The following is a 13,817-nucleotide window of genomic DNA, read 5'->3' on the forward strand; positions in this document are numbered from 1 at the left end:
CAGCTGTGTGACTTATAATCAGGCCCAAACTTAACATCCTGACCTGCTGAGATACATTTATAGCATCAAATGTCACCAACAAACTCCTCAGTAAATATATGATCATATATGACCTGACTAATGGTAATATGTATGAACAGGAAATAAATGTAACCTTCAGCATGTCCATAGGAAAGTGTGCTGAACACTAAAATAAAGATTGGAACCTCCTGACTATGACATTAAAAAACACTTGTTTACATGTTAATAAAGACATCAGACCTCTGCTTTCTGAACTCACTAGGTACATATACACTCAACAAAAATATAAACGCAACACTTTTGTTTTTGCTCCCATGTTTCATGAGATGGACTTGAAGATCTAAACTTCATTCCAGATACACAATATTACCATTCCTCTCAAACAGTGTTCACAAATCTGTCTAAATGTGTGATAGTGAGCACTTCTGCTTTGCTGAGATAATCCATCCCACCTCACAGGTGTGCCACATCAAGATGCTGATCTGACATCATGATTAGTGCACAGGTGTACCTCAAACTGCCCACAATAAAAGGCCATCCTGAAATGTGCATTTTGTTTCTGCTTTATTGGCGGTCTGGGGACTCAGAACCAGTCAGTATCTGGTGTGACCACCATTTGCCTCATGCAGTGCAACACATCTTCTTCGCATAGAGTTTATCAGATTGTCTATTGTGGCCTGTGGAATGTTGGTCCACTCCTCTTCAATGGCTGTGCGAAGTTGCTGGATATTAGTGGGAACTGGTGCACGCTGTCGTATACGCCGGTCAAGCACATCCCAAACATGTTCAATGGGTGACATGTCCGGTGAGTATGCTGGCCATGCAAGAACTGGGACATTTTCAGCTTCCAAGAATTGTGTACAGATCCTTGCAACATGGGGCCGTGCATTATCTTGCTGAAACATGAGGTGATGTTCATGGATGTATGGCACAACAATGGGCCTCAGGATCTCATCACGGTATCTCTGTGCATTCAAAATGCCATCAATAAAATGCACCTGTGTTCTTCGTCCATAACAGATGCCTGCGCATACCATGACCCCACCACCACCATGGGCCACTCGATCCACAACATTGACATCAGCAAAGCGCTCACCCACACGACGCCACACACGCTGTCTGCCATCTGCCCTGAACAATGTAAACCGAGATTCATCCGTGAAGAGAACACCTCTCCAACGTGCTAGACGCCATCGAATGTGAGCATTTGCCCACTCAAGTCTGTTACGGCGATGATCTGGAGTCAGGTTAAGACCCCGATGAGGACGACGAGCATGCAGTTGAGCTTCCCTGAGACGGTTTCTGACAGTTTGTGCAGAAATTGTTTGGTTATGCAAACCAATTGTTTCAGCAGCTGTCTGAGTGGCTGGTCTCAGACGATCTCGGAGGTGAACCTGGATGTGGAGGTCCTGGGCTGGTGTGGTTACTTGTGGTCTGCGGTTGTGAGGCCGGTTGGATGTACTGCCATATTCTCTGAAACGCCTTTGGAGACAGCTTATGGTGGAGAAATGAACATTCAATGCACGAGCAACAGATCTGGTTGACATTCCTGCTGTCAGCATGACAATTGCACGCTCCCTCAATGCTTGTGGCATCTGTGGCATTTTGCTGTGAGACAAAACTGCACATTTCAGGGTGGCCTTTTATTGTGGGCAGTTTGAGGTACACCTGTGCACTAATCATGATGTCAGATCAGCATCTTGATGTGGCACACCTGTGAGGTGGGATGGATTATCTCAGCAAAGCAGAAGTGCTCACTATCACACATTTAGACAGATTTGTGAACAATGTTTGAGAGGAATGGTAATATTGTGTATCTGGAATGAAGTTTAGATCTTCAAGTCCATCTCATGAAACATGGGAGCAAAAACAAAAGTGTTGCGTTTATATTTTTGTTGAGTGTATATATAAACAAAAATATAGGTGTACATACCAGGGATGCAGACTCCAAGAAGCAACACCACTATATGTGACATTACTGTGGTGACACAGTTAACCAACAACCCACCTCTGTGTTGAGAGCAACAACTTCCTCTTGTGGTCTGTCAGGCTGTGACTTGACTTTTTAGGACATTTCATCATTCTGTCAACAAGCAGAAGAAGTGGTTAGAGCTGCTCTGACATGAAGCCACTTATGCACATCTCCTGATTTCCTGAAATTATATAAATTATGTGAATTGCTTATTTATAACTAGTCAAAACAAACATATCAAGTTAACACTTCAGAAGTTAAACTGGAAAAATTAGACACACAATTGACCACAGAAGCAACAAAACAGCTAAAACAGCACACAAAGTTTTTTTCTCTCTCGTCGTGACAACAGTATAGATTATGTTATAATGTTCAAATATTTATTAAGTGAATTCATTCAATAAAAATTATTAAAATCATAAGTCATAATCTCTCTGACCTCTTTTTGGAACCAGTGGAATCACCCCTGCAGACCAGCAGGGGGAGCCACATGTTCAACACTTCTGCATGGGTGTCTCTTTATAAACTCTGAGGTTTCATCACATTCTTTTGTACAATGTCTGGTCTGTTGTAAGCTTGCAGCTTCAGAGTTTATCAACAATTAAACATTAATGTAACATCATACATAGAAACACAACACATTACTATAATCACACATATACCTGTATGAAGATGAACTACCACAAACTACTGTGTTTTGTAACATGTATCAACTTACAATGGAAATATTCACATTATAAATAGGAGAATAAATGTTAAAATCTGTATTTTGTTCATGATTAGGAGCATTTTTGTCATCCATCCTGCTGGTTTCATTGATCCTGAACTCTTCATTGATCTGGAAAAGAAATGAAGACAGAGATGCAGGGTCAACAATCTGTACAAGTGAACTGTTACACTGACAAATCTAAACATGCATGTTGTGTTGTTGCTGCACAAAGACCTGTCCTCCGTCTGACATCAGCATAAACAGCTCCATCAGCTGCAGCAGCAGGGGCTGGTTGTCCTGTGAATATAAACATGTGGCAGTATTGAACAGTGACTTCACAGCAGGGAGAATAAAAACACAAATATACTTTATTAACAGTTGTTGTAACGCCGTGTACCTGCAGATGATCTTATCTTCTCGTCTGACTAAACACAGCTCTCCACTGGTTTCTGCTTCATCCCTGTTAAAAGACCCAGATGAATGAGCTTTCTTCAGATATTACTGGCATTTAAAAGCACCCACGTGCTGTTAGCTTTTCCAGCTACTGTATGTGGTGCTCACCTTTCTTAGTCACATTTTTAAGTTCAATCAAATAATATGTGACGTCACTGGATTCACCTGAAACATATAGTTACACTTTAGAATGTCAACATGTTACTGTTACCTTAAACATATCATTGTAGTATTTGTAACTGTAACTTGTCTGGACTCAAAACATCTCGCTGTATACTGTACCATGTTCTGTGTTTTCAGGCTCTTTGATTGTTTCATAGACGGACACATCACCTACAGAGTGAGAATAGAGATGAGGTTAGTCGTTATTATCACATCATATGAATTAGAAACAGCTAACAAGACATGGAAGTGTTACATTTAACACAACTACTGATGATAAGTCTGAGGTTTGACTTTTGTTTTCACACAGAAGGATAAATAAAATTGTCCCACGGCCTCTCTACCCCCACTACCGGCATGAGCTGTGGTCTGCAGGCCAGAAGAGAACACCATAACACACATATAGAAAAGAGAAGTCCTCCGGCCAGTAGGTGGCACAGGGACTGTAGCTTAGGAGCATATCAATGCGTGCACACAGCCATAGCCAGACCACATGTTTAAGTGCTATAGATTTATTGGAACTGGCAAGTAGCAAGGAGCTGCTGAACCATGTCGTTCAGCTCTGATATATTTTATTTTGTGATTTAAAGTCACTCTTCTTCCATAACTGAGGTCACAGTAGGGGTAGCAGCTGTTTCTTGGCTAGTAGCTCCATCTTAACTCAAAGAATGGAAGATCGATAACCGACTGTTTTCTAGCTTGCTGGTTTGGTGTTTAGGAGACAGTCCTGCTCTTGAAAGGATTTTGTGAGGTTTAGACTTCACAAAATACATTGCTGCACTGTGCACTTTTTTCCTATTGTTGTTGGAGTCTGAGTGGTGAATCTGCCTCTGTTTGCTTATAAACCTACACAGGAGCTTTGAGAGAAGCTAATGTGAGCTGCAGGGAAGCAAATGGTCAAAAAAGGTCTTTTTTTCTTTCTTTTTGAAATTAAATAAGAATATCTGACACAGGCTGAGCATTCCCCACGAGCAGCAGACACTACAGTCAGCACCTCGGACAGCTCCAGCACTGCTGCCGGCTCCACAGTCAGCACCTCGGACAGCTCCAGCACTATTGCCGGCTCCACAGTCAGCACCATGGACAGAGACACAGCACAGGTATTCACATTCATCTTCTTGAAGCAAGGTGTCTAGAAGACTGGAGAGTTTTCTTGAAGATGTTTCGCTGCTCATCCAAGCAGCTTCATCAGTTCTAACTGTTTAGTGGGAAAACATGGTTTATAGACTTCAGTGCAGACTTCAGTGGGTGGCGCTAGTTCTAAGGGGCTCTTCTGAGCCATTTGGGAAGGCACAGTTGCAGCAACAGTTTCAGATCACCATTTTTCGTGAGCCTGACCTGTGTGCCAAAATTGGTGAGTTTTTGAGCACGTTTAGGGGGTCAAATTTGTGTTGAATGACACGGAAGAAAAAAAGAGAACACTTGCATTTCAATAGGGCTCTCGCACGTTTCGTGCTCGGGGACTAATAACTCAAAACTTACTTAACACAGGGAACATGAAAGGTGACAGGGAGGGTGACAAGATGATCTGCCACAGACAAAGGGGAACACAGGACTTAAATAGACTATGGAACTAGACACAGGTAAAACGCATTAGGGCGGGGCAAACATTCACAAAAGGTCGGAACACTGGGGAAGTAAAACACATGGACAAAAAGGGAGACAGGACTTTCAAAATAAAACAGGAAAAAGGACAGAACCAAAGTAACTTCACAAAGACAGCCAAAGACAGGATCACAAAGGGAAACACCAGGAAACCCAAAAAACTGAGTGGAGCACTTCGGTGCCTGTGTAGGTTCTGGCTACCTTCCACATTCTAAAGACATGCTCAGGTTAACTGATTATTCTGATTGGTGTGTGAGTCTGAATGGTTGTTTGTCTATACTACATTAAAGTTCTTGTTGTAGTCTGACGCCCTCTTGTGGCCATGTATGCAAAGAACTACCATCTAAGTAGCTGTCTTGATCACACAAACACTGTGTAAACAATCTAAATACATTTTAAACCAAACTGTGTAACTTTTCCTTTAAAACATAAATAAGCATGTGTTACATTTAAGTGTTTACCAAATGATTCACAGAGAGATGATTCAACCTACAGCAGCAGATCAATCTCTAAGTATTTCAGAGTATACTGAATTCTTAAAGATTGAATAGGATGTAGTAAGTAGCACTACTGTGAGGCCTTTGTGGAAAGATCGACAAATGTTCCATATTACATACTAAAAGAATGTTTTAACCTGACTGCTTTGTCTGCATGTCATGTTGGAATATCTGTGTGAACTGTGGTAAATCTTTGTTTAATACAGCACTTAGATCCAATGAGAAGTAAAGAAGAAATTATATTTTAATAAGAACCATTTTATTTACAAAACATTTCAAAGACCACAAAATAAAGTTTATGAAAGAACAGAACAACCACACACAATGAAACTCCATGTTGGACTTCATGTCCTTTACTTGTAATACTCTGGTTTGTCCTGTGGGTGGTGCTGTGGCTTTACTGGTGACATTTAGATTCAGCATGTGTAAAATGCTGCAGTGTCCACTTTCTGACTTTGCTCTGAGCCTATTGAACATCTCGGGCTGCTCGTCTGGTTGTGCTCTTGCATGATATCCACATTTACGTCAGAGAGTCCATTTCCAGGGCCTTCAGCTCCTCTGATTGTCTCATAGACACAAAGGTCGACTACAGGACAGTGAAACATTAAATGAGTCACCTCAGGGCAACAGTGGCTCAGTGGTAGAGCAGGGTTGTCCAATAACCGGAAGGTCGGTGGTTCGACCCCAGCTCCTCCCTAGTCATTGTTGTGTTGTCCTTGGGCAAGGCACTTTACCCGCATTGCCTCCAGTGCACTCACTGGTGTATGAATGTGTATGAATGAATCGGCGGTGGTCGGAGAGGCCGTAGGCGCACCTTGGCAGCCACGTCTCCGTCAGTCTCCCCCTGGGGAGCTGTGGCTACCACTGGTAGCTCACCACTGCCACTGTGTGAATGTGGTGTGAAAGAATAATGCATCTCAATGTAAGCGCTTTGAGTGCCTGCCCAACAGAGCAGAAAAGCGCAATATAAGACCAATGCATTATTATTATTATTACCTCACATCTGTCACACTCATTTAAACGTCTTTGTGTTTTTATTAAATGTTGTTATTGAACAGTATTAAAGCTGCAGCAGCATCAATACATCTTATAAATATCTGTGAAAACATTCAGAACCAGATGAAACACTGACCATGGAGAAGAGAGGAGTATATCTGATGTTGTTTTACTTCCTGGTTCACTGTCTGCTCTGCAGAAGAACCTGTTATTAACAAAAATGATCATGTTGTTACATGGTTTTGTAAATTCTGTGTCACATTTAAAGTTTATAGTAAATAAATGCTGCATCAGAAGAAAAAGGTCTCACCTTTGGACTGTCTGTAGTGATACAGTAAGAGCACAATGACAAAGAATAATACGATTCCACACAGCAATCCAACAATTAATGGCACTGAGGATGAGGAGCTTTCAGGTCTGGATACAACTATTAGAAATAATAAACATACATTTATACACTTATATTGGACTTGGTGTCATTAGTATGCACAATAATCAAAACAACATTACCGTAATATACCAAAAAAGGAGCATCAAACATCTTTACTCACCTTTCACTGACATCCAGTCTGCAGCCAAGAATAACAGAGTCTCCTTCAGTCACACTATTGACAGGACTCTCCAGGACAATGTCTGTATCTGTGAGACAGTCAGAGGACGTCAGTCAGAGATCAGTCAGTGAGGTGGAGGTTAGTGTATAGTAAGAAATCACCTACCATGTACAGTGATGTTGACTGTGTTGCTGAACTCTCCTGATACAGACTCACACCAGTACACGCCAGTATCAGACTGTGATGTGTTGATGTTACATGTGGATCCAGTCATTGTTCCCCAGTTAGAACAGGATGACAGATGTCCTTCATCAGAGAACTTCCTCACTCTCCACTCAGCAGAGTTTCCCTCACAGGTCAGTGAGACAGACTCAGAGGTGAAGTGTTGGACTCTGTCAGGATTCACTGTGAGAGACGCTGCTGGATGAAAACCTGAAAAACAAAACATGTCAAAGGAACAAAGTAAGAACACACAACCAGCTCATTCTGATTCTGTCAACAAACAGAGGAATCACAGTGACTTTTTAGGACGTTTCATCATTCTGTCAACAAGCAGAAAAAGTGGTTAGAGCTGCTCTGACATGAAGCCACTTATGATCATCTCCTGATTTCCTGAAATTATATAAATTATGTAAATTGCTTATTTATAACTAGTCAAAACAATAATATCAATTAACACTTCAGAAGTTAAACTGGAAAAATTATAGACACACAATTGACCACAGAAGCAACAAAACAGCTAAAACAGCACCAAAGGTTTTTTTGTCTCTCGTCATGACAACAGTATAGATTATGTTATTATGTTCAAACGTTTATTAAGTGAATTCATTTAATAAAAAGTATTAAAATCATAAGTCCACTCTCTCTGACCTCTTTTTGGAACCAGTGGAATCACCCCTGCAGACCAGCAGGGGGAGCCACAGGTTCGAGGCACTTCTGTAAGGGTGTCTCTTTATAAACTTTGAGGTTTCATCACATTCTTTTGTACAATGTCTGGTCTGTTGTAAGCTTGCAGCTTCAGAGTTTATCAACAATTAAACATTAATGTAACATCATACATAGAAACACAACAAATTACTATAATTACACTTAAACCTGTATGAAGATGAACTACCACAAACTGCTGTGTTTTGTAAAGTGAGTCAACTTACAACGGGAATATTCACATTATAAACAGGAGAATAAATGTGTGTTAAAATCTGTATTTTGTTCATGATGTGATATTAAATTAGGAGCATTTTTGTCATCCATCCTGCTGGTTTCATTGATCCTGAACTCTTCATTGATCTGGAAAAGAAATGAAGACAGAGATGCAGGGTCAACAATCTGTACAAGTGAACTGTTACACTGACAAATCTAAACATGCATGTTGTGTTATTGCTGCACAAAGACCTGTCCTTCATCTGACATCAGCATAAACAGCTTTGGTGTTTAGGAGACAGTCCTGCTCTTTACAGGATTTTGGGAGGTTTAAACTTCACAAAATACATTGCTGCACTGTGCACTTTTTTTAAAGTCTTATTGTTGTTGGAGTCTGAGTGGTGAATCTGCCTCTGTTTGCTTATAAACCTACACAGGAGCTTCGAGAGAAGCTAATGTGAGCTGCAGGGAAGCAAATGGTCAAAAAAGGTCTTTTTGTCTTTCTTTTTGAAATTAAATAAGAATATCTGACACAGGCTGAGCATTCCCCACGAGCAGCAGACACTACAGTCAGCACCTCGGACAGCTTCAGCACTGCTGCCGGCTCCACAGTCAGCACCATGGACAGAGACACAGCACAGGTATTTACATTCATCTTCTAGAAGCAAGGTGTCTAGAAGACTGGAGAGTTTTCTTGAAGATGTTTCGCTGCTCAGCCAAGCAGCTTCATCAGTTCTAACTGTTTGGTGGGGAAACATGGTTTAACAGCACACAGTGACTGATTTATTTTTTTGTTGTTAGGTTAGGGTAAATCAAGTCATTACAAAGGGTGTGTTACAAGGCGAATCAGCACATTCTCTGCTAACACCAGACTGAATGAGGGCCTTAATGGTGGGCCTAATGCCCTCAGCTGCTCCTGGCCTTATGGGGTATTGTCTTTGAAAAGGCCTGCAAGAACTTTTAGGTGTTATTTTACAAGCTTGGTATCATTCATAGTCCCAATATCTGCTGGCCCAGTAGACCACAGACTATTAGGCACTATACTTTAAGCATCTTGCTCCTCAGACGAAAGCAAAAACATTTCTCAAAATTGTGACTCAGATGCAGCCTTTACAGCTGTTGACGGTACACACGTAACTAGAATCTGTGCTCATATTAGCTGTCCGGCCCATGTGTGTATTCAGTGATACATTGTACAATGCACGTCTTTGGGTTGTTGAATGATGGCAGTAGAGAACTATACTTTCTGTGAGTTTTAGTAAATCATTTACAACTGCTATAGGTCCATTAGTAGTCATATCTAAACTGTAATAATAATTTGGTGTCCACATGCCTGCTAGGGTAGGAATAACTTCAATTCCTTATTTTGCCATCAGATCTCTCCCTAGGAGGTTAACAGGGCAAAAGTCACACAGCACAAACACTTTATACTCATTCCTGAAACTGGGTCTGTAACCTTGAGCGTTGCAGATTAAAACTCTTTGCCGATTTGACCACTAGCTGTTACACAATCTGTAGACCTTTTGTTTTGAACAGTTGTGGCAGAGAGATTCAACAATGTCTCTAGGTGGTGCAGCTCAATAACATCAACATCATCATTTGTCTCGCCTTGGTGTGAGTGTGCTAAGTGTGAAGGTGAAAACTTTTCGTCAGTTAGAACATGTGTGTGTTCATGTCTTGACCTGTCTCCTCGGTCAGTCATGCTGATCCATCCCGGGGTTGCCAGCCATCTCCCCCTCCATCCTGTCTTTCTCCTTTTCTCACTTTACAGATTTGTGCCCAATGTCCGGCTTTTCCGCATTTGTAGCACACATCTCCCCTCCTGTCCTCTCCTCCATTCCTCTCCCCTTTTCCTCCTCCGTGCTGCCCTCCTCTTCCCATGTTACCTCTGAAATAAGTGTCACAGGCATTAGAATCATCATCCACATTATTATTATCAATGATAAATATTTCAGTCACCATTTTCCTTTGGGTCCCACTTTAGTACATCCTCTGCATGAATAGCATTCTCTTTGGTAGTTGTCAGTGATGCACATTTTGGTTCTACATCACTTTCCACGATCATGGCCTGTACGTGGTTTAGTTTTACGTATTGGCATGGCGTTTAGTACCCCTATTCTTCTTTATTCACCATTTTAGCAGTTTTGGTTTCAGTGTTAGATTCATGAGCTGACATTGTCTCTAGCAGTTTTTTCTTTATTTTTTCATTATGTTTAAATCAGAAAAACTGTTCCCAAAATAAAAGCCCAAAATATCAGCTGTTAATCACTCAAGTGCTTTTATTCCTGGAGGAAGGAGCAGTCACATACACAGACAGTAGCCTCTGTAGGAGTGCTCAAGGTCTTTTCAGAGCAGCTCCCTTCTTATACCCTCTGTTATCTAACAGACACAGCTTCTCAGAATACACACATCTTAGAATAGGCACAAGCACAATCATATATGACAGTAACATATCATGTATGAGATCATAGGTGTAACATCACATATATTTCCATAGTGAGACATATGGACAGACTGTCTCCACAAAGTCCAGCAGGCCATGCTGCTGACACAGGTTATTTCCAGAATTCTTCCAACAGTCCCTTTAACTGTCTTCTTCACATGTACCCTCAGCTGTAGTCTTCCAGCCCCAGAACATGTTTTTCCAGATCCTAATGAACTTTTCTGACTCCATACTTCTGATCATGTCCATTCACTATTATTGTACTTTACTGCTATGCTTCAAATAGACTGATTTCTGTGTTTCACCACTGTAATATTTAAATGAAAGTTAATTAACGGTCCCGTAGCAACTAAATACCACGTGGTGCCATAAACATTTTCTGATTGGTTGATGTGGTGCATTTTTCCACCAATAGCAAAGAAGGTGCCACGTATCACGTCATGCCGGTCAGAGCCGCTCTTACGCCGGTGTTTCCTGTGGCTGTGTCCCAATTCAGGGTCTGCATCCTTCGGAGTGCGCATTTTAAGGCCGCTTACATCACAAAGCTGCGCGAAGGCTGTCCCAATTCGCCAAAAGTCGAAGGGTCCTTCAAATGCGTCCTCCAAATGCGTCCTCCTTTTGCCTGAATTTGGAGGACGCATCGCTACCATCCTTCGTGGCCTTAAATATCCCACAATGCTTTGCGGACCTACTTTTTGTCCAATAGTACAATGACGGACCAAGCGAGCGGCAGCGGCACCGGCAGGAGTGCCGAATTCACATTTAAATGTAAGTAAAGAGCAGTAGTTCGAGAGTTTTAAAATGCTAGTAGTGACAGCGGCATTAAAAAAATGAGTTTTGTATTTACAAACATGACGTCCTGTTGATACGAGGCGCTGTGAAGTAAACGCTTTGATTGAATGTTGTTTCTGGACTGTGTACTGTAGTACAGTATAAAGTATAGTTCACGTGAGGAGCAATATTATCGTTATTATATCAAACGGTCATTCTGCCTGTTGGCATTTTGTTGAAGGAGGAGCAGAGAGAAACAGAAGAAAACCTGACAATTGATAACGGAGGAGATGAGACTGGAGAGGGAGGGAGAGGAGAGAGAGAGGGAGAGAGAGAGGAGAGAAAGAGCGGACAGACCTCAGCTCATACAGAGGATGGTGGACAGCAGTGATTTTATGTTCTGTGTTATTTAAATGTTACTTATTAAATTAAAGGATGATATTAAATCGTTCTTGTCTCTGTGTTCTTAAACTCTTCTAACCTTGTTACATTATGTGTTTCATCACCTATTTATAATTTAAGTAAACTTTTGAACAACTTCTCAGTGGCCACAGTAAATCATTTATTGTGTGTGTGTTGTGTTATGTACAATATTTACAAAGACACAGTTTGAACATTTCTAACTATTTACCAGTGGGCATTATGAAAATGTGCAGTTTATTATTTATAAAGATCAGCAGAAAATACTATTCACAAAGAACATATATATAAATGTTTGGCTGAGCAGGAGTCCTTGGTGCTGCTGGACTGGATGATGCCACGGTGAAGACCTTGGAGTCCTCTGGCTGTGAGTGGGACATCATCTGGGGGAGGGGGGTGTCTGTCTCCTCTGTCCACCACATCGTCCATCAGGGTTTGCAGAGCTGACGATCGGCGGCTGCCATGTTACTAAAGATGTTTTTAAAAAGGGCAAAAATAAAAATAATAACTTCAACAGAGCGGCTTCCAACGCAGCTTAAAATATGAAAAGCTATAAAATATGTATCCTCACCCTCCAAAGGTGATGATGGTCAGTACACCTCCTCCAGGACAGACAGCTGGTCCTGCAGGGAGCCCCACTCTCCTCCACCCAGCAGTAATTCTCTGGTGCAGTGACAGACCTGATGCTTAATGACACATTAAAGCAGTGCTTTCAGGGTTATTTGCAGGGTTCGTACACATTTAGCTATTTATTTAAAGTATTAAAATTACAAACAGACCCTGTATCAAGTCTTACAATTGAATCAAATATAAATTACATTTAATCATATTTGTCTATCTACTGGTTATATATCTAGCGTTTGCTCAGTAACCGGTATATTAATTATGATCAATAATATGGTTAAACAGCAGCTTACCGTCACCTCCCCACTGCGCTCTCCCAGCCTGAAGAAAATGAGCCGTCACCGGTTTTGCTGCCGCTGGAGCCGCCTCTCCTCTTCCTCCAACAACAAATAAATATATTAAAATATTCCAAATGTCTAAATCCACACTGTTGTCCCGTTTGTTGTCTAGTCCGTGTTGTGTCGCTGTCGCTGCTTTTGTTTTTCCCGGGGCAAAATTTATGACGTCGCGCCACAATCAGGAAGTGATTTGAAGGCCAGACCGTCCCATTTACCAACGGTGGAGGATCCTCCGGAGGATCCTCAGGAGGACGCGGCCTCCTGAGACCGCGTAGGCTGCGTCCTCCGAAGGATGCAGACCCTGAATTGGGACACAGCCTGTGTCTGCATAAAACTCGCAGTAAACACGCAGCGAATGTGGCGAAAATGTTAATGAAAAAACATGCGTATATTATTTATCATAACTCGGGTTTTACTTGACATATTAAAAAATTAAAAACCTGTATATAGTTTGAAGCCCCCACTTTTAACGCAAACTAAAGCAGAGACTCAGCGACGCTGCCAAGTCATCTTAAATTGGCCATGCGAAAAAGACCAGGGGGTTAAGACTGGTTTTGACGCCACTGCGAGTTTTTCTCCGTGTGAACAAATCCAGGTTACCTGAAAGAATCCTCTTCAGTCCACGCTGTCACCTGTGGAAGTTTTCCACGGTCTGCACTGGTCCACTCAGTGTGATTCGCAGTGTGGACTTTGGTTTGGACGCAATTCTGCGTGTTCTGTCCCCGAGACAACTGAGATAAGAGCCGTGTTCCTGTCAGACCGTGGCACTGTCTGTGGAGTCTGTCCGCCGGGAGAGAAACGGAGAGACGGCGCTGGAGCTGGACGCTTGTATCGCAAGCCATTCATATCACAGCCAGTACTTTAAACGCCGTTTCACGTCATACGCCGTATGGCGTTTTCACAGTTTAACGTCGTACGGACACTCAAATGGCGTTTTCTAATATTCCTGCCCCATAACTTGCTCAGCCGCTGCAGTTCACTCTTCAACAGCTTCATCCAGCAAAGGAGGTCGGTGCTGAGTCAGCGCGGTCCGTACTTGAAGACTGAACTGCAGCGGCTGAGCAAGTTATGGGGCGGAGATCATTAGAATATTAATGCCTTAAGATTAAGAAACC

The 13,817-nt window shown here is 41.9% G+C and overlaps 1 long non-coding RNA gene across 1 annotated transcript; it reads right to left on the reverse strand.

Moving 5' to 3' along the window:
• Positions 1-3,303: 3,303 nt before the first annotated feature.
• Positions 3,304-13,450, reverse strand: LOC114435820 (uncharacterized). The gene is made up of 3 exons (XR_003670656.1): positions 13,303-13,450; positions 3,438-3,488; positions 3,304-3,320 (listed from the first exon to the last, which is right to left on the reverse strand). It is a non-coding gene; the product is annotated as an uncharacterized LOC114435820 (long non-coding RNA).
• Positions 13,451-13,817: the final 367 nt, after the last annotated feature.

The sequence above is a fragment of the Parambassis ranga genome, chromosome 5 (genome assembly GCF_900634625.1).
Source record: "Parambassis ranga chromosome 5, fParRan2.1, whole genome shotgun sequence".
Lineage (NCBI taxonomy): Eukaryota > Metazoa > Chordata > Actinopteri > Ambassidae > Parambassis > Parambassis ranga.